This window comes from Protopterus annectens, chromosome 3.part0 (assembly GCF_019279795.1).
Source record: "Protopterus annectens isolate FY-2018-M chromosome 3.part0, PAN1.0, whole genome shotgun sequence".
In the NCBI taxonomy this organism is placed as follows: Eukaryota; Metazoa; Chordata; order Ceratodontiformes; family Protopteridae; genus Protopterus; species Protopterus annectens.
The window spans coordinates 904978429-904999793 of NC_056731.1; the positions used below are offsets into that span (position 1 = coordinate 904978429).

The 21365-nt window shown below is 40.8% G+C and overlaps 1 protein-coding gene across 1 annotated transcript in view; it reads right to left on the minus strand.

The window, feature by feature from the left end:
* Positions 1-21365, minus strand: part of SPIDR (scaffold protein involved in DNA repair) — a 1727376-nt gene that overhangs the window by 540356 nt on the left and 1165655 nt on the right. The window lies entirely within an intron of this gene.

Below are 21365 nucleotides of genomic sequence, written 5' to 3' on the forward strand. Positions count from 1 at the left end.
AAATGACTGTCTCCCAGGCTGAAGCAGATACTTCCTGGGCGCCCGATGTATCGGTATGTGATAATAGGCGTCCTTGAGATCTATGGAGCACATCCAAACATCCTTCTCCAACAATGGGAGAATGTTTAGTCTGCTGAGATCAATATTGGTCTCAGGTCCCTGTCTTTTGGCACTAAAAGAACCTTGAGTAATTTCGGATCCGATCTGGTCTGTGGGGACCGGTTGGATGACTCCTTTTCTAGCAGCTTTAAAGCTTCTGCGGCTGCAATTTCCCTTTGACTGGGTGGTGGGTCCGGGATTTTTTGGACGGTGGGGGTGAGTGTGTGAAGGGAATGGTGTAACCTCCGGCAATAATCCGAAGCACCCATCTGTCCTGAGTGATAGACTCCCAGGCTTTTAGGTGCTTCGGCACCCGACTGGCTCCGAGCAGCACAGCGTGTGGGAGGCTGAAGAGCGAAAGGACTCGCGGTCTCCTGCGGGGCCCTCTGCGCCCTCTGGGACGGCGTCTCCCAGAAAAATTTCCCGTCCTCTGCCTCTGGAGGGAATCTTCCTGCTGTTGAGGAAAAACTTACGTGATTTGCGGAACCACATCTTCCCTCCTCCTTTAGCCTTGGGATAGGGAGTGGAATAACGTGCAACTACGGCAGATAAAGTTTTCCCTCTTGCTCACAGCGGTAAGAGTGTCTTTAACCTTAGGTCCAAACAAAGAGGACCCATCAAAGGGCGAAGGATATGAAATGAGCCTCATGGACGAGTTAGAAATTGAAGTAAGGATAGCCAACTGAGAGCTAACCGACTGGGCTAGCTGCTCAGGTAGGTTACCCGAGAGGGAATCTGACAGCTCCTTGACCAGATCCCCTGAAGCCTGGTAAAATGTGCCAAATAATTCAGGGACCTTAAAGTAAAGGCCACTGAAGTCAGGGTCCATGCTCCTAGACTCCTTGGAGGATGGGAAGCCTCTGCCACGTCCTGTTGTGTAGCAGATGCCACCACCATGGCATCTACAGCCACGCCTTTAGTCAGGAACTCCTTCTCGGGTGGGGCAGACAAACGAAGGCACTGGTTCCACGGTATCTGGATGTTCCCCTCCGACAAACCAAATCCAGGAGCTCGGGCGGAGACACCCAGGAGGCGGAGGGCTGCGCCCAAAGGCCTTGAGAAGCACTGACTCATCAGCAGAGGGGGTTTGGATATCCAGCTGCCTCGTTGTTTGAGGATCTCTAAAATGTCTGCAAGCGAGACATCATCCGAGGGGGGACCCCTCAAGATCAGTGTCGATGTAATAGACTCGGGGAGTCCACGTGCTTCCTCTTGCACGATCTCTTCCTTGGGGCTCCTCTGAAGACAACTCGAAGAACCCTCAGGAGGAACCCCAGTGGGGGTAACCTCAGGCCCAGGGCTCCGCTGCCTAAGGACAGGGAACTGCCAAAGACCCAGTCTCCAAGGTGCGGTAAGCCGGAGAGATGGCGAAGACTTGGCCGGCACTCCTCATAGCTCTGAAAGCCAGACCCCAGAATCCTGGGAGTGTCGTCCGGAGCCATGATAGCAGACGGAAGTCCGCACCGAGAGGGAGGCTCGGAACCGACAGCATAGGTCCCGAAACATCACCCCGGGTCCAGCCGAAGAAGTCCGTGTACCAAACTCGGACTTGGAGTAAGAGCCGACCCTAAGACCTCCACCGGCTCCAACAGCACCTGCTTCGGAGGAGGAATGGCAATGACATGGGCATGGGTCGTCGGCTCGAAGCCAACTGGGTGAAACAAATTTTTGAAAGACTGGGGACTGGAACAGTCTTTGGAGCACCCTGTCTATGTCCGAATCTGACATCCTCGATGACCTAGAGGATACTGAACAGGTTCGAGATGGCCTCTCCAATGGCCCCAAGGGGCTAGGGGACAGGTGACTCGATGACTATCGAAGGAATACCCAAACTAGTTTCCATCGGTGCGAGGAGGACTGTCTGGCGGACAACCTTCGCCGGCTCCGATGCCAGTGGAGCCGACGGTGACGATGCCCCAGCCATCGGCTCCGCCAGAGGAGTCGAGACTGGTGGCATCGAGGCAAAGTCCTTGAACCTGCCTATGTCTTTTGGTGGTCGGATCCCTTTTCTTTTAGCAGGAGAAGGAGAGGATGCTAAAGCTTCTTCAAAGGAGGGTTTTATAAGGCCTTTTAATATGAGTTTATTTTTCCTCTCTTGGAGGACCCTCGAGGAAAAAGCGTGACACACGCTGCAGGACTCCTGCAAATGTTTTGCACCCAAACAATAAACACAGAGAGAGTGGTCATCTGTTATAGACATTTTAAAGTTGCACTTGGTGCACTTTTTAAAGCCTGAAGGCCTAGGAACCTGAGACATTCCGGTAAATTATTCAGTGAACTAGCCAAACACAGTACAACACTTTAATTATGACAGAAAAAGAAATTCTCTGCTTTGTCCTTCTTTTTAAAGAAAACTATCAGCAGTATAAAGGATCCGAGATCCCTAAACAGAAAAGTCACCTAACAACTAAAAGACCGGAAAGGCCTTTCCACACAAGAGGTACTCCTAGTCAATCAACACTCACAACACAAGAATTTACCAAGTAAATTTCTCCAAACGCACTCTAAACACAAGATAGCTGTTAAAACAGCTTTTAGTTGAAGAATAAAGAAATTCCTGACAGAAAGTTAGTGAAAATAATCACTACTTAGCTCAGCCAGCTCGAGACCACGTCTTCACTTGTTAGCGGCAAACGAGATCTGGGGGATTGGTAGTGGTGCATCCTGGGATATAGTAAGCTCAGCCAATAAGGCTCTTTGGCAATCGGCTCCGAACCCATCAGTCAGAATGTAGGCGAGATAGGATCACATAACATCCAAATGTTTAGCAGCAGTAGGATTAACTAAAGCTATAGCTGCTGGGTCAGGTTTGGGATACGTGTATAAATACTTAAAAGACTGAGGAACTTTATATTTTCTATCAGCCTTTTTAGAGGCAGCAAGCTGACTGTCAGGAAAATCGCACATCCTCAAAAGCTTACAGAACTGCAGGACTAGTTGCGTGTTCTGGAAATTCCTTCTGTAACAGCTCACAGTATTTTCTGAGGGACTGAGAAGCCTCAATGCTCTTCCACTAAAAACACTGGCACATTCTGGAAAGAAGTCTCGGAGAAAGAAAAACCCCACAGAAAGCTATCCTCTGAGTCTGAATCAGAAAACTGAGGACAAAAACCTGTATCTGTTCCTTCAGCTTCCTGCCCAAATTTAGAATCTTGAATCTCATCAGGGAAAGAGGCACTCCTCTTTCTTTTACCAGAAAGTACCTTATAAGGAGGATCAGTACCCTGAATTAAACCCTGACCTAGATCCATTAAAGTACTCCTAAGAAAATTTGAGGAGGAGGAGTACATACACATTTAGTTTTCTGTTTCTTTTTTACAAGAAAAATCTGGTCAACATGTTTATTAATGCCAACAGCAACTTCCCCAGGGATGAGCACAACATTCTGACCAAACAGGGAAGACCTCCCTGTTTCTTCTTCTAGGACTGACAAGAATGTCTCTTCCATGCCTACTGAAGGGTCCCCAACAGCCACAGAGGATGTGACTAACCCCCAGTCCACAGTGGCTGTAGGCTCTACACCAGATGAATTGGGGGTAAAAGATGAGTGGTCTGAGGAACCAGTTTTGGCCACAGCAGAGTTACCCACCTGTGGCTGAGGCAAAATGCTAGCATGCTTTGGTGGCAAAGACTGTTTACTTAACTTTCTTTTTTGTGGCTGGAAGGACTGTGAAACTAGTAGCTTGTTCCATGACCAAGCCAAAAATGGTTCCTCTTTCCTGGGTAAAACAAGCAACATAAGTTGTTAAAAACTGAAAGTTTTTAAAAGTCATTTTTATTAACAGAAAAACTCAGTAAAAAGCACTTTACACCCCGAACAATAAAATAAACACAATTTCTTCACATAAAAAAAATGGTTTTCAACTATTTTGAACAACTTTTAAACTGACAAGAAAAAGTGCATTCCAGTTTAGAAGTACAGTTAAGGCTCACGCCAGTCAGTTAAAACACAAACGCCTAGCTTAAAACCAATACATTTTTAATGTGGAAGTTTTTTCCCCAAAGGGAACTTATCTGCCCAGCAAAAGAACAGTACAAGCTGACCACTGATCTTTGAAAGCCTGAAGAGGTGAGGTCTCTCCAACAGCAGGAAAGCTCTGAAGGGATTGGCACTGAAACCTATCTTTTTAGTCAGGTCAGCTCAAGCTAACAGTTTTGACATGTGGAATGTGCCCTGAAGCTTTGTAAACTGATTGACTGTTACATCCTTGGCAGGACATAACTCGTATAGCTACTGCAGCAATGGTCAATATGATGAACATCCCAGGTACAGACGAAGTGCTATATCTTAACACATAAACCAAATCTCTATACAGACGTCAGTTAATTGAAGTTGTTGGAGAGAATCAAGGTCCGGCAATTTATTTATTTATTTTTAAGATTTCTGGCAAGGAGTAGAGAAATATTTGTGTAATTTAGATTTGAATATGGGTTGTTTATGCAAAGTTGTCAGCTACGTTGAGTTGTCCATCAGCTGGACTCTGCCTAAAAATAACCATTAATGGGGTAGTAAGTGCTTAAGACAGTATGCGGAAGCCTTGGAATGAGAGGTACACACCACCTCCAGTGAAACAGGCTGGATTATCAAGCATCTCATCCCATGCATACACATACTGGATTTCCCTAGAATGACACCAACTACTTAGCCTGTTGCTAAAGCCTATTATTTTTTTCTCTGTATGGTGGCATTATTTTTGATGAAGGCAGTATTTCACTCAGGACTAATATTTTACCTGCATCTGACACGTGTATAGTAAGAACAAGCATATCACTCTGCATGTCCCTCAGAGTTGAGCACCTCAAGTCATTAACACCCACACAGGATACCAAAAGGTCATATTCATATTTGCCTGGTGTAAGGGACTGAATAGCCCTTGCAACATTATGGATCCTGGCACCAGAGAGACAATGGTCATCCTGTCTTTGTCCAGCACTGGTAGCAAGGAGTCAGTATCGTTGACAATGCAGTTACCAATTACTAGGGCATTTCCATTTGTATCTGTGATTTTAATGGTAGAAGACAGTTGACAGCAACATAGTGACTGCTATTTGTGAGTATGGAGGTGTCATGTTCTAGATCTCTGCTGAGGCTTTATCTTTCTGTTCCCAGGAGGTTTGGAAAATGACTTTCTGATGCCCTTAGCATATGTTCATTGGTTAGATATGTTTGTGACAACGTGTGGGTATTAGTTTGTGTTGTCCACAGACCAACTTATTTGGTGAGAGGATGCCCTCCATGCTGTGTAGCTACTTACACCACTCACAGAATAGAATATACCATGCATGTCAAGTTATACTTAATTGTCTGTGAGCATTTGGCAGTTTCTACTTACTGCCTAAGAAAACAAAGAGTGCTATATGAAGCTGACAATAGACAGTATACAAGTCTGCTGGTTATTTCATCCAGGTAGGTCTAGGTCTTTTAAGGAGACGTGTTCTACTACACAGTTAGAAGATTAGTCAACAATCAGTAGATCTTAATTGCAAGAGGTAGGCAGGTACAAGGATCGTAGGTCGGCCATGTGGCCTAATGTATAAGTGATCTGACTTTGGATTAGAAGATTGTAGGTTTAAGTCCTATCATGTTCATTCAAAAAGCATAATAGCAGTTTTGCCTCTGTCAGTTATTGCAGAGGACTAAACTTCTGTCTTGTTAATGAGCTGCTTCTTGTTCCAAGGGGAAAAGGTTTGAATCTTTCTACCTTCACTTACCTACTGTGTGATCTTGAGCAAGTCACTTAACCAGACATTGCTTTGGGACATTTGGGAATTTGGACTAGGAGCCTAATGGTCTCTCAGATTACATGCCTTGTAAAGCATAGCTAGCTATGAACACAAGTGCAAGAGGTCAAGAAAACCAAGATAGTATCAATGGTAGTTGTAAAAACAAAACCAAGCCTACGAGATGTTTAAGCAAGCAGGATAAGAACACAAGTGGAAGAGGTCACATTAACCAACACAGCAGTAAATAAATAAGCCTACAAGTAGCTTAAACAATAAGCAATACAAGTGTGAGAGAATGAAATAGCAGGGATAGTAACAGTAATTACAACAAAGCACTACAGGTGCTCAGCTACTCAGAGCACAGCTATGGGCAACTAGCAGCAGTCCTGTGCAAACACACTTGACCTGTAACAAAACTATAATGTTAAAGTCTCAAGTAGTCAGCACACAACTCAACAGCAAAAACAATTTGTAAGTCACCTGGAAGGAGAGATTAAAAAAATCCAGCTACTATACGGCATCAACAAACCTTGGTCGCACACAATGCATAATATTAAACAAGTCTTCTCAAACAAAAGCAAAGTCGAGAAACACAGCAGAATTTAAAACAATGCACAGGCAAGCAACAGCCATTACCAAAGGCACCATGCAAACTCAAGTATAACAAATAACAGCTCAGAACACTGTAAATTCCCCTTCTTATACACAAGAAAAAAATGCTAAAACAGTTCTAAACTTTAAAAATACTGGCAGGCAACACAAATCTCACTATTAGGTATAAATTAGTTCCTTGATGTTGGAGAGATATGTAGTCAAATCCAGTGAATATCTCTTAAATGGGCAAAGTCGAGCAATGTTGTATAACTCCACTCAAACAGTTCATTTATGAACTGTTTAGAAAGTCAATATAATCTACATTTTCAATACACCAGAAAGACAAATGACAGTTAAATGACTTCTATGGAAATCGAAAACAAAGATTCACTTACATCTGTTTCATTTCCACCTCCTTAGGCAACCTGTATAGGACCTCTTACTGTCTAGTCCCTCATCTCCAACAGGTTTGCAAACTATACTGGGCTTTAAGCACAGCACATGGTTATTACCAGCTACAGTGCCCAAACTACAACAGCGCCAAAATACTACCAAAATTAAATAAATAAAGCCCAAGGCTCTTACACTGGCAAAAATTCAATTTCAATTCCTTACATTTCTAATCTGACTCAGAAAATGTCAATCAAGTCTCTCCTGGTCCAGCCTAGTTCTTGAGAGAAAATAATGCAACCAAATTATAATCATTATAACCCAAAGTAGGAACTGGCTTAGATGATACAGGAAAAATAATTATGGATAGTCCATTCTGCATTTACAAACACATTTGATGGTACTAGAGCTCTGCACCTTGCATCTCAGATTTCACCCAACCGATTCCCAAGTTAGAACTGTGGTTCTCAGCAATTAATACTAATTTTATCTTATAATGTTTCAAAGACATTGATTATGCTCCCCCCCAATCTGAAATGGGATATGCTGGATAAGTTAGTTCTGTTTTCATCTGTTCCGAAGTGCCAAAATGTCAAAATACTTACAAGTTACGTAACAAAATTTGGTAAGACCAATTTTAAACTGTATTTCGTGTTTTAAACTATTATTGCAAATAAGACAACTGCTTATTTCTCTAGTTTATTTTGTTCTGTAAAATGGATTAATTTACAGTGATTCTTCCCACTTAAGAGTTCAGTTGCCAGGCCTGATACTTTAAGACTTCCCCATGAATACTGCTTAATGTACTATTTGGCACTAAACTCTGTTTTATTCACAAGCAACAACATTCTACAGATTGTATGGTGGCACATAAGTTTATAGGTTCATAGGTAGGTACTAGGCTATCGGCCCTGGGGCCTATACAAGCCCAGCCAAAAAGGTACCCTAGCTTTTGCCACCCAAGAAAATTATTTTCCTGTGCCACTATCAAGCACAGCCACAGAGGTGATCCCCGGGGTGAATTTCCTATTTCCCATCCAATCATCAAGATTTTTCTTGAAGAGTGCTAATGAGCTTTGTTTGATATAGATAGGTAGTTTATTCCAGAGTATGGAAAGTCTCTGGGACAGGAATCTATCCCTCCGGCATGTTCTGTTTAATGTGGTGACAAGGTTTAGGTCCCTAGAGTGTGTAGCTCGGAGGGACTGGGATTTCTTGAAGTGGAGCATGTCCAACAGCTCTGGGTTTGACTTAGCTTTGTATGTTAGGCCAGTCTACCAGGAAGATATTAACAGCACCTTTCTAAACTGGCATCTCATGGTAGCCCTAATGTATTTGCTTATTTTAAAGCATATACAGTCATCTAAAACATTCATTCAGCTACTGTCACAGAAACAAACACATACTCCCTGGAATAAAAAGCCAATCTCACCAGAAGTGCCTGTTTCATAGCCAAAAATGTCTGGTCAGTATTTAGACTTCATCAAAACTGTACTGTATGCATTACATTTTCATGTAACTTTATACATAAATTGCCAGTTGTGCTTATGTTTATTACTGTAGCTTATATTTGGGACAACATCCTCTATGAACAGCTTAATAAAGTCTCAGGTAGAGAGAGATTATTCAGTCTAAAAGTTGTACTAACTGGTTTAATTTCTTTTGTCTTGTAACTCCTTCTCTAAAACCTCATATATGTTTATGTATTGTTCTATCTTAGACTTCTAAACAAATTACTATTTTAGTAATGTTAAAGGTGTGTGGTTACCCTATTGTGTAAAGGACTGTCACCTTCTGACATGTCCAAAATGGGACAGAAATGGCACAGCATGTTCACGGTTGCCCGAAAATAACATGAACGTGTGGTGGGGTTATGAAATGATGCAAAAGTAGGGTGCATGCTGAAATTTGTGCTGCAGGACCACACACAGAGCAGCAACAGCAGTGTAAAACTTATCAGGTTCCAAAACCCTAACCTGATCTTACAGAGAGAGTGTGAGTGCACAGAAGTGTTCTCTTTTTAAAATGAAGACATTTAAAGGAGGTGCTACGAGTGTCCCCATAACATATTCCAATGCCCACACAGCAAATGATGGACACCATCTCTGTACTACTCTGCAGAATGTAAAATGCCTACTCACAATACATACGGCCCCTCTACTATTCATCTGGAAACTTTTGAATTGCAACAACTGCTTCCTTATATTTTTACAATGTAGGAACACACACACACACACAACCATTCTTTTACATTTTCTACCAATGTGTGTTTCTATTCCAGATTAGACCCACATGTCTGAAATTCAGGTTCCACTATTAGAACAACTACAAACACTGTGCAGTAAAAATATCACTTCTTAAACATTTTGCAGATTTGGAATCCTACACTTGCTACTACAATGGCAAACTTACTTTCACAAGTTATGACAGTTACCAAATACTCTCTTCAATCCAGCCCTCTTATTTCAATCCTCCTCTGATCAAATAAACACCCCATTAACCCCACTTCATTCCTAACCTACCCTGCTATTGCTCTTTAACCACAATAAAGCCAATCACTTTGTAATCATGCAGTTTAATTCTCAAGTGTGATGCATACTTAATATTCACTTCTGTGTAAAATCTATCACATCAACAGCACATTAAGCCACCTTACTACAATGCACTTAAAGTCATGACGTGTGATGGGTCTTTATTTTTAGCTTTAGCCCCTTTTGCCTTTCACCGTCCCAGAGAACAACTCTTCCCTTTGCTGTTTCAGACTGGAACTACCAAAACATCAACACCATGACCAGGACATGTAACCATAAAGATGTGTGCTTCACTGTTCACACCTAATGGAAACTGCTGCTTATGTGTACCCTGAACACTGAACTGTCCAGCTGTGACCCAACACCCTGCTATACTATACCATTGCTACACTCCTGAAATGTACCTATATCTCAGTTCTACCTCTTTGTAACTTCTTTCTTAATATGAAAATTCATCATTTGTAGAACCCTTTTTAACATGATCCAAGGATAAGTGGCATGCAGTAATGAACAGTTTAATTAGTTAGTCAATAAACATCCTTTTAGTTGCAGGTGGAAACTGTGGTACATAGAAATAATTTGTACACTAGAAACTAGGACTGAACCACAGACAATGACAATGTTAGGCAGAAACCTTTCCAAACATGTTACCAAGCTTCCCCTCTCTACCTCCTGTAGGTTCTCATTTCTCTCATGTGCACTTTAAAGTACATCAGACAAATGAAAACCACACAATACTGGCTGCAAGTTTTTTTTCACTTGCGTATTACCAACTTTTCGTGAACTGTAACCAAGTTAAAAAGAAAAAGACAAAAGCAACAGTTGTTTTACACAATTACCAAAATTAGCTTCCAAAGACAAATAATAATGTGCTTTTAGCTTTTAATTCAATGTTTCATTGAGTTTTTCATTGACAATTTCATGTTTTTCAGAAATTACCTAATTACAATTAAAGTCAACAATAGGCATAGAAAACAGCGGCTTACAAAATACACACACAACATACATCATTACCACCACATTAAAGCAAAAAAACTACAATCAAGGCATCAACCCACTATTAACCTGCTATGTACCTCTTTGATGCCAGTCTTCTGTTTGTACTTCATCTTCTTGGTTTTGGTCAACTTACACATATGCACACCCTCAAACTCCACTAGTAAAACTACATTTCAATCCCCCTCCCCACACACACACACAAGTAATTTATGGTCAACATTATCTCTTGTTATTTTAATTAATAAACAAATCATTGAGTTGCATGACAGACAACACACTTCAGCTTCAGTCCTACACTAACTGTAATTATGAGTATTTTTAAACAATGTTGCCCAGCTTTCTGGTGTACAGGGATGGAAACTTAACTATAGCTCAAATGACTGTGATTCAGTTAGCAGACCAAGTGCTGAAGGAACTAGGCAAAGATTAGTGAAAAGGAAGGCCACACACCTCCCTCAGGGGAAAGGGGGTATATGCATGCCCACGGTGCAAACATGCAGGCATGATCCTCCTTCATAAAGACTGGGAAAGTACTGCCTGCGGTGCCTTATGGTAGGGGGGTGGGATTACTTGCTGGAATTGGTCTCACGCAAGTGCGGTGGTAGTGTTGTCGCCTCACAGTTAGATGTTGCCCTCTTCCATTCTCAGCTAGAGCGTCTTCTGTGTGGAGACATGCGTGAATAGGTGTACCTTGTGCGTCAGAGCTGGCAACTTGGCACGTAAAAATTTACTGCCAATCATTAGCGGACCAGAGTTCTGCTGTGGCGACCCCTAACCGGGAAAAGCCGAAAGACACAACAGCAACATTGCTCTCACGTAAGTGGGGCCCCTCCAGCACAGTCAACTCATTGCACAGCCACATGCAGGAAGCCTTATCCAGTAATGTGCAAGGTCATAGTGCAAAACAAAACAGACAAAAATCTTGAACCACAGATGGCTGCTTTAAAGATGCCCCTTCTCAGTAAACCCACACATCGATCAAAGTCAACAAATGAGTAAATTGGTTGCCAGAAGGATAGATAACCAGCAGACAACAGAGGCATAAAGAGCAAATAAAGATACAATTTTGAACAATTTCATAAGCAGAAACACAGGCTGTGACTTTTGTTTGAATTGATTAATTTTGAGTGCACTGATACGACCTACAATGTTTTACTGCTGAATTAGTGACTTGCTTTTAAATTAGATTGCTGGTTTCTTTCTGGTGGTAAAACAGGAGAATCCAGGGTAGATATGGGTGTTGTCTGCTACTAAGGCAGAAACTAAATGCACTGCTATAGACTGCTGTAATCTGTTGTGCTCTTTCCTGCTCTAACTGTTGGCTCTAAATAAGCAGTATTAGTGTGACAAGCCTCTCATTTGCTACAAGCTACACACCTAGCTAAATGCTCCACCTTTGGCTAGTTAAAACTAGATCTGACTACTAATTTGAAACCAGATCATCCAGGTTAAAAGACTTTTACTTGAATTGCTTAATTTGGAGTGCACTGATGCAGCCTGCACTGCTTTATTGCCGAACTAGTGACCTGCTTTTAAATTAGATTAATGGTTTCCTTTTGGTCACAGTAGAGAAAAAAGGCTAGTTTTGGCCACTTACTGTTGCAATGTGCAGTTTAAAGACACAGGCAACTTGATTCATAACCTTCTCTATACCACCTACCTTCTCCAAATTCTATTTATACTGTAACTGATGACTTTTAGAAGTGCATACAGCTACTCACATTTGTATGAAGAGCCACAGTGTTCACCTCTTGTAGAACTCCTTTAGCAGCCACTGCTGCTCTACTTTGTCTAAAGCAGCTCACAGCTGCTCTACATTGGCCCATGCATTCAACAGCTGTTTTATGTAACGTATACTGTACAACTGCTTAATGACACTGTATTGTCCACAAATGCCAACTTAAGTTAAACTTCTTTATTTATACCAGACAGTTAAGGCAATGTACCTGCAGCAACAAACTTAAACTGCATCATTTACTTCATTAGTAAGTCTATGTCACATCCAATTAAATTCTCCAAATCTCTGGATTATAACAGAAGTTCAGCCTGCTTGTCTTCCTTTTATTGCCAGACCCATGCACTTTTTCTTCCCGATGCTCACAAATAATGAATGTTTATTCAATATAAAAAATCTGTTTTATGCAAGCATTTAACAAACATGGAGGCCTCAGTCTCACACACATAAAAATCAGACTATGAGCAAAACACACTTTCACAGCACTCTACACCAATGCACACTAAAATGTCTTAAGCTGAGGCTGCAAAAAAATTCCTTGCTAAAGCCTCCAAGGTCTCAGTGAAAATCTAATACAGCATTAATTTCTGGCACACACAGAACAAATAGTGACCAAGATTTAAATCATCTAAAATCCAATATACCAGACCACTCTACAAATAAAAAATATTTTAGCAATTAGTGACTCTGTAGTCAGACTCACTGATTCTTGTCTCACAATGCATGACATGGACAAGGTGATGGTAAGATGGCTTTCAGCTGCCAGGATCCTATATAAAACTTAAAGGAAAACTCCACCCTATAACTAAAAATTTTTTTTTTTTTTAAGTCTATCTTTGTTTCCAGACCTATTTTAACACCTGAAAATCACTCTAAGTGCTTTATTTGTAATTTTATCCTGATTACCACAACATGGCTACTGATCGAGCTTGATATGTCAACGTGATCTTCTGCTTCAACCCTTTCTCTTTCCCATAAAGCATTTCAAGTCTTCTTTTTATGACTCATGCCAGACATAAGGAAGTAACTGTGAATTCCCATGCCATTGACATATAGTGGGAAATGTTTGACTCACTGTTATTTTGTATTCTTTCTTTAAGAGGACTGCTTCCTTTCTGTTGCTAATCACCCTCATTTATGTTTTGCTCAGAGCTTCTTTTACACTATACTTTGAAGTTATCTAGCTTCAGTCACAGAAGTAGCTAAATTGGAGGCCTTTGTTCTAGGTGTTCGTTTGTAGTCCAGCATGAATTAACAGTCCCCTCCCCCAACAACACTGCAAAGGTGTTAAAACTGTCACTGCAATATTCAGCTTAGAACTGAAAGGAAGGGACTTCCAATCTAAAATTCTTCCTCTCTGCCTGCAGTAAGAATTATGTATTTATTTAATAATGTTGCCAGCAGTAGAAATAATTATTTATATAAACACTTTCAAATTTAATTTTTGCAAGCAAGTTTCAGAAAATTCTTGATTATTTCAGTGTGTTTTATTACTAGTAACTTTTGAATTAACCCTATTTCTGTACACAAGCCATTATTATGTTAACTTATTTTTGCGTGCCCATTTCTTTCTGAGGCACAGCTGTTTTGTGACATGCTGTTTTGGTAATTTCCTGACATTCTACTCATCTCCACATTTTTAAAATTACAGTAAAACAATAATATGCAAACCTGACTTCATGATACTGGCACAGTAAAATAATCTACTGAAATCTCACTGTAGTCTACAGTCCATTTAGTGAAACATTTTTTTTTGGGGGGGTGGGTGGTTCCTTACTGAATATTTTAGGAAATAAAGTATCACTTGTATTACGCATATTCCACACTGCTTTGTATGGAATACTCAGAGGGTCACCTATTCATGATGTGCAAACATACTAGCTTTGGAAGGGAAAATGTTTTGTAAAGGAAAAAGGGGTTGACTTTGATTTTTTCTGTTTTAAAAATTTTAGCAAAATGTAGAATCAGTGCAAGACTGTTTTTGTTTGACTGAGTTATTTGTAAGGTATGCAAAGTAATAGTGGGAGGACCCCACAGCAAATGAGAATAGTAAATGTATGTGCACATACATTAAAGGAAAAATTAACACAAGGAAGCACCTTGTGTTGAGGGTGGTACCCTCAGGATTGAAAGGTAAGTGGTATGAGAGATGTTTTATTCTGTCAAAATATGAATGTATGAGAGAAAGAAAAGAGAAAATATAAGTTAAAAGTTATAGATAAAGTTAAAACAAGTTCATGAGCCCACGCATGATTGGGACGTAGACTGTAAACTGTAAAAACAAATGCATCAGCCTACACCATGATTGGGACTTGTACTATACAACAAGTTCATGTGCCCACAGCATGATTGGGACATACACTATACATTGTTAAAACAAATTAATAAGCCTACAGCATGATGGGACGTAAAACTATGCATGGTTAAACCAAAGTCATCAGCCCATAGCATGCTGGGACTTAAATGTGACTGTGTGGAAGTACCCTCAGAGGGTCTAAAACAGTGGTCAGTTCTGGACACAGTACCTATCCGCCCCATTATCCTGGTCGCAATGCTGGAGCTGTAACCTTTTATCTCACGCCGGAATGAAAGTAAAGGGGGCTGTGGAAAAAGGCTGATCAGAACCTCTCATCTGTCATTAAACACTGACAGACTTATTACCCCTCCCCTCCCCGTATGGTGTGTGGATTACTACAGTTATTTTTTGTCCTCGGAAGTGCCAGGGTCCAGGATTGTAAGGTAAGCCTTACCTTTTTTTTATTTCTATTTATAAAAGAAGGAAATGGGAGCCAAGGTAATCAAGCCAATCCCTGAAAAGGCAACACCTGCATATTTTATGTATTTCAGTTATGGGAAGGAAAGTTGTAAATATCTGCATGACTGCTTTCAGCTTACTAAGAATTGTTCTGGTGTGGTGTTTCTATTAAATGGAACTTATGATAACACTAAATTGCTGACATTGAAAGGTATATTAGAAGAAAAGAAAAGCAAAGTAAATGGCGAACAAATGACAGCATTTTATTCTTGGTACAATGAAGCATTTAAAAGGAAAAAAGAGTCAGCATTAAGAGGGTTGCAGGATGCTAATAAGAAATTGTTGCAACAGGTAAAATAGGTTAGAAAGGCAGTACAGATCAGTAAAAAGGAGTCCCTGTATCCTGTCTTAGCAGGTTTGGAACAAACTGAGGATGGCCAAAAAGCACAAAATTCTGAAGATGATAATCCTCCAGTAGCTACTGTACCCCCACCCCCATATGTGCATGTACGGATACTTCCTATGGAAGACTATGTTGTTTCTCAGGCCCCTACCTTGCGGTTCACTGTCCACTGGACACCCAGTTTGTGTGATACTGGTACATCTCAGACTAGTTCCCCTGTTCAATCTTCATCTTCTGAACAGGCAACTGCACTCGAGGGGGGTTCTTCATATCCTTATCAGATAGCTTCTACTTCCCCAACAGTGCCATTAGTATTTGATACTGGTACATCTCAGACTAGTTCCCCTGTTCAATCTTCATCTTCTGAACAGGCAACTGCACTCGAGGGGGGTTCTTCACATCCTTATCAGATAGCTTCTACTTCCCAAAAGGGCCATTAGTATTTGACACTCCTGTATCTCACCATACACGTTCACATCACAGGGTACAACTGCAAATTACAACCTCTGGAGGGGATCCTTTGGCACCTCTTAGGGAAAATCTTTGGGACTAAGAATATTGAACTTGTTCATTGTCCTTGGCCCCTGTTTATTTGCATACTACATACAAATATTTTACAAATATTAGGGAAGACCCATTGAAATTCAAACAGATATCAAAAACTATAATAGAATGTTACAATCCTACTTTGACAGATTTAAATACACTGCTCAGGGTAGTTAGTTCAGATGACATAAGAAAGCAATTACTGGAAAAAGCTGAGAACATATTTCACTCTCACAGGGAATGTATTAACAGGTAAATGGACATCATTGTTAAACAAAGTTATGGATGTGTGTCAAGTTAGGACTGTCTGGTCTAAAATATAGGCATGTAAACAAAATAAAGGGGAAGCCCCTGCAGACTATCTGAGTTGCCTTAAAACAGTGTTTGCTAGACATTCAGGAATACCAGACCCAGAAGGGCAAGCTAAGCCAGCTACTGCAGCAGCCTTTGTGCTGGATCGGCAAGCTCCTGTACAAAATCAAAAACAGCAAGTGCTCATACACTGGCAAGCTTTAAGACTTGCAGACTTTATTAAGTGCAGCAAATCACTGTACAGAGTTTCAGGAAAAATGTAGAAAGGTTACTAAGGATAAGAGGTTAACTTTACAAATCAGGCAGTTGGAAAACCCAAGGGGTCATGGCAGAAGCAGGGGGTGGGGTAGAGGAAATGCCAGATGATTTAGCAAAAGTACTAGCTGAGGGGAACAAGGTGCAGTTTTGCTGCCAACAACAAGCTGGCAGTGACCCTCTGGCTTCATCTCTAACACATCTTACTTCAATTGTAATGAAGCAGCACACTGGACAGGGGAATCCCCACACAGGCAAATGCAGAAAGTCAAAAATACTTGGACTGAATGGCAACCAAATTAAAATAATGCAGTTTTTCCAACACCACCTACACAGATTGGAAGGACTCAGGAAGCTCCATACTGACTAGGTCAAGGAAATAACAGAGAAGCAAATTTTAACCCTCTACTGCCAATAGATCAAAATTAACCCTACGTTAAGATCAAAATAAATTAAAATAAAACAACCTTTTCACTAGGTCTGTGTTAAAAATTACTTCAGACAGTCAGATACAAGTATCAGAGCATAAAGTAAAGGCAGTCGGAGTGACAGTATGGTTACATATCCTGTTTCGGAACCCATCCCCATGCCTTTTGGTCTAATCGAAGAAAAGCATCCTTTTCTTGTGAGTACAACTGCACAAGTAAATCGGCTAGGAAGAGATTTGTTATGCACTCTGGGTTCTACTATTTACTGTTCCCCAGAAGTGCTGTTTCTAAATGTTCTGACAGAATCTGAGGGGGAAGTTTTAGCAGAAGGTGAGGAACAGCCTGTTGGAAGCATACAGACCAGATGGAGAGTTACTACAGCAGATACCTGCCAACTTGTAGGCAAAGCATGCAAATGAACTAGGTATACTGAAATCTGCAGAATCAGGAAAAATAAAATTAAACCCATCAAAACCTCTCCCTAGTGTGCCACAATATCCACTAAAGCTGGAAGCAGACCAGGGAATCAAACCTGTAATTCAGTCTCTGATACAGCAAGGGATAATAATACCAGCCCTGTAATACTCCTATTTTCTCCACTTAAAAAGGCAGAAAAGGATACTTAGATATGTACAAGACTTAAGGGCTGTAAATAAATGAGTACTGCCTACTTTTCCTGTTGTTCCAAATCGAGCACGAATACCGCGTTGCATTCCACCAACAGCTAGTTACTTTTCTGTAACAGATTTATGTTCTACATTATTTTCTATACCTATTCACCCTGACAGTTAGTTTCTGTTTGCTTTTACTTATCAGGGACACCAATATACCTCTACATGATTGCCACAAGGATATACTGAATATCCTTCATTATTTTCTCAAAGTCAGAAAAAGGATTTGGAGAATGTGACATTTCCGGGTGAGTCTGTGTTAGTACAATACATAGATGATTTATTAATAGCATCAAATTCCTTTCAGCAATGTCAGCAGGATACCTTGCATCTTCTGACTATCCTTGCAGAAAAGGGACACAAAGTGTCGAGAGAAAAACTGCAGTTGTGGTCACCTCAGGTACATTATCTTGGTCATTTAATATCACAGGGTAGCAGACTAGTGTTACCATATCGTATTCATATAATATCTAAGGCCCCACATCCAACTACTCAGTGACAGCTTAGGTCTTTCCTGTGTGTGACAGGATACTGCAGGCAGTGAATCCCTAACTACACCAAAATTTCAAAACTTTTGAAAAATCTTTTAAAGCAGCATACACCAGAGAGACTCTGCGACAAATGTGAAGAGGAAAACTCATTTCATAATTTGAAACAAGCTTTAGCTACTGCCCCATCTTTAGGGTTACCAGACTATAATAAGACTTTGATTTTATTCTGTCATGAAAGAAATGGATTTGCTCGAGTATTTGCACATAAACATGGGGACAGCTGTCGTCCATTAGCTTATTACTGTATGGAACTTGATTCTGTTGCAAAAGTTTTTCCACCCAGTTTAAGGGCAGTTGCTGCTGTTGCCCTTCTAGTTAATCTTGCACAATTGCTGGTGCTTGGGAATGATCTCACAGTAGCTGTCCCTCATTCTGTATCATTACTTTTGCATAAAATGAAAACTCAACCACTACTGACTGCACAACTAACTCGATTTGAACTTACACTTTTCTCATCCATCTATTTCTATGAGCGGCTGTCCTGTTCTAAGTCCTGCATCTCTGTGGCCTACTGCTGATGATGGTGATGCGCATGATTGTGTGTCTGTAACTAACTATTTGCTTTCTCCTAGGAAGGACACTCCTATACCCAATGCTGATCTCAACTTTTTCATGGTTGCCTCATGATGAAGAAATCAAAGAGGCCAACTGACTGTGGGAATAGCCGTTTGCACCAAAGACATAATATTGTTGCAACAAAAATTAGAGGGTGTTCACTCTGCTCAAATAGCTGCAATAGTAGCTTTGCAAAACATCTATGAGTTAAACAAAGACAATGTGGCCCATATTTATAAAGACAGCCATTATGCTTTTGGGATGGTACATGATTTTGGGCTATTTTGGAAAGAAAGAGGGTTTTTGACCTCTTCTGGAAAACAAATTAAAAAATTCAGGGTACATAAAATCATTGTTAAGTGCACTTCTGCAATCCAAGAGGCTGTCTGTAATCAAATGTTGTCCACATCAAAAAGGCCAGTATGTTGTAAAAAAGGGTAGCAATTTAGCACACCAAGCTGCTAAACAAGCAGTAGATTGTTTCAAAAATCTGTTTATGTTAACGATAACAAACTACAACAGAAATGATGTGTTTGAAGTTGAAAAATTGAGATGCTTTCCAGATGAAGCATCACAGGGACAAGTTCTGAGGTGGCTCAATGATGGATGTAGAAAATCCTCTGACACCATATATGGCCACATCCGGCTGGCTGACTGGGGCGGCTGCCACTCTGCTACCTTACCTGGTAAGGGCCTATCAACTAAATGCCCTTACATGTAAGACATCTTTATTTAATCAAATTACCTGAAGTTAGTATGCCCCTCATGTCTCCTCTTTGATACTTCAGTATTTTTCAAAATTGTGGGATATGTCAGGACTATAATGTAAGTAAAAATGTCAACATTAAAGCTGCATGTTTACCTCCTTCCTGGAGAACGTTTGTTAACATGCACTTGGACTTCATTCAGATGCCTAGGACTAATAATGTGCAATTTATTTTGTTGGTGGTGTGTATGTTCTCAGCAAGGGTGGAAGCTTACCTCTGTCGCAAACCTGGTGCAGTCACAGTAGTTAAAAAATTCTGTATGCTTTTATACCAAGATTAGATATACCATGTAATATCAATACTGACCAGGGAACACATTTTAATAATTCTTTACTTAAGGGATTAGGCAAACCTTTTTATACTAACTTGAGTCTGCACTGCACCAACCATCCACAGCCATCTGGATTAGTGCAAAGGATAAACAGAACCATTAGGAATAAAATTTCAAAGATTTGTGCTCAAACACACAAAGTAGCCTGCAGCACTACCCTTAGCATTAATGAGTATGAGGGCATCACTAAACGATACCAGGAAGTTGAGTCCATATGAAATGTTACTGGGAAGACCCATGCCCCTTCCACCTACACCTCTAGTGGGAAATGCTGATTGAACCTTGTCAAACGATGCCATAATTTCATATTGTAAGAACATGATTCATATTTTGCAGCAATATCATCAAACAGTAAGAGCAGCGTTACCAAATCCTCATGACCAGCCCTATTATCAACTACAGCCGGGTGACTGGGTTTATGTAAAAATTTTCACGAAGAAGAACAGCCTCAGCCCGAGGTGGAAAGGTCTTTTCCCAGTCCTGGTAAAAACCTTGACTGCTGTTCGCTGTGCAGGACTACCAACTTGGATCCATTCATCTCATTTCAAGAAGGCCATGCTGTGCGTGGACCCCAGATGATTCACTGCAGCCAATAGGGGGAGATCGAGGAGCAACAGATAAATCATCTACCCAGTGACAATGTCAAGGTCAGTAGCAGTCCATGATGAAGCCAATGACAACAGGTACTCTTGCTTGGTTTCTGCTGCTGTTTCCTTCTATAAACTGGTTGAGAGAAAACAGTTTCTTGCTTGCCCTTTGGCAATATGCCAAAAATTTAAACACAAACTGCTGGATATGTTCGCATGTACCTCATCAATCTAAGGCAGGCATTCCTATGATTCCCATCCCTGCATCACACCTGTCATTTGAAAAGGACCTTAATGACATTAGTCTAACCTGGCATAATGTAAGTGCTTTTTCAAAGGCTGTCTCTCTTTGACTTGCAACCACACACCATGGAGACACATGGTATGCCAGAAATGGGACTGTACTAGTGTGACAAAGCAAATGTAATGACAGCAGGCATGCAAGTGTGGTAGACTCTTTGCACTTAAAAAGTTATGACTGGGGGCGTGGCCTTAAGGCACTTTGACTTAACAAATATGAGTATGATATGGTGGTGGTCCACGTACGGATTAACAACTTGGTGCAGAAAACCCTGAGGTAAATGCAAGAGGAAAGTCAGAACTCTTCAAGCATATCACAAATTAAGGCAAGACTCTGTTCCTGAACAGAATCTTGTCTTTTTCTAGAATGATGGCTAACTACAAAGAAAAGATAATTGGCTTTAGCAATGGGCTAACTAGTTGGTGTCATTCCAATTGGATCCAGTATGTGTCAGTATGGGACAAGATGCTCAACTGCCCTACTTGCTTGGCTAAGGATGACCTGCACCTCTCGTTCCAAGTCTTACAGACACTAGTTAAATCTTTTGCTGCCTTTTTTAGGCAGACTCCAGCTAATGGACACCCCAACATGAATAACACATCAAATCCAAAACTCAATCACACTAACATGGTCCTGCTTAATGCCACAAGTCTTAACAGCAAAATGCCCAACCTTGAGGTTTTCCAGCATTTGGATATCACCTATGTCTGTATAATTACTGAAAGTCGGTTTAAATGTTCAGAGGGCACTTCCTCCATACCTGAGTTTTGTATCTGCCATGCTTTTAGACCTGACGGAAACTGTGATGGTAACTCCATATTTGTTAGAGAC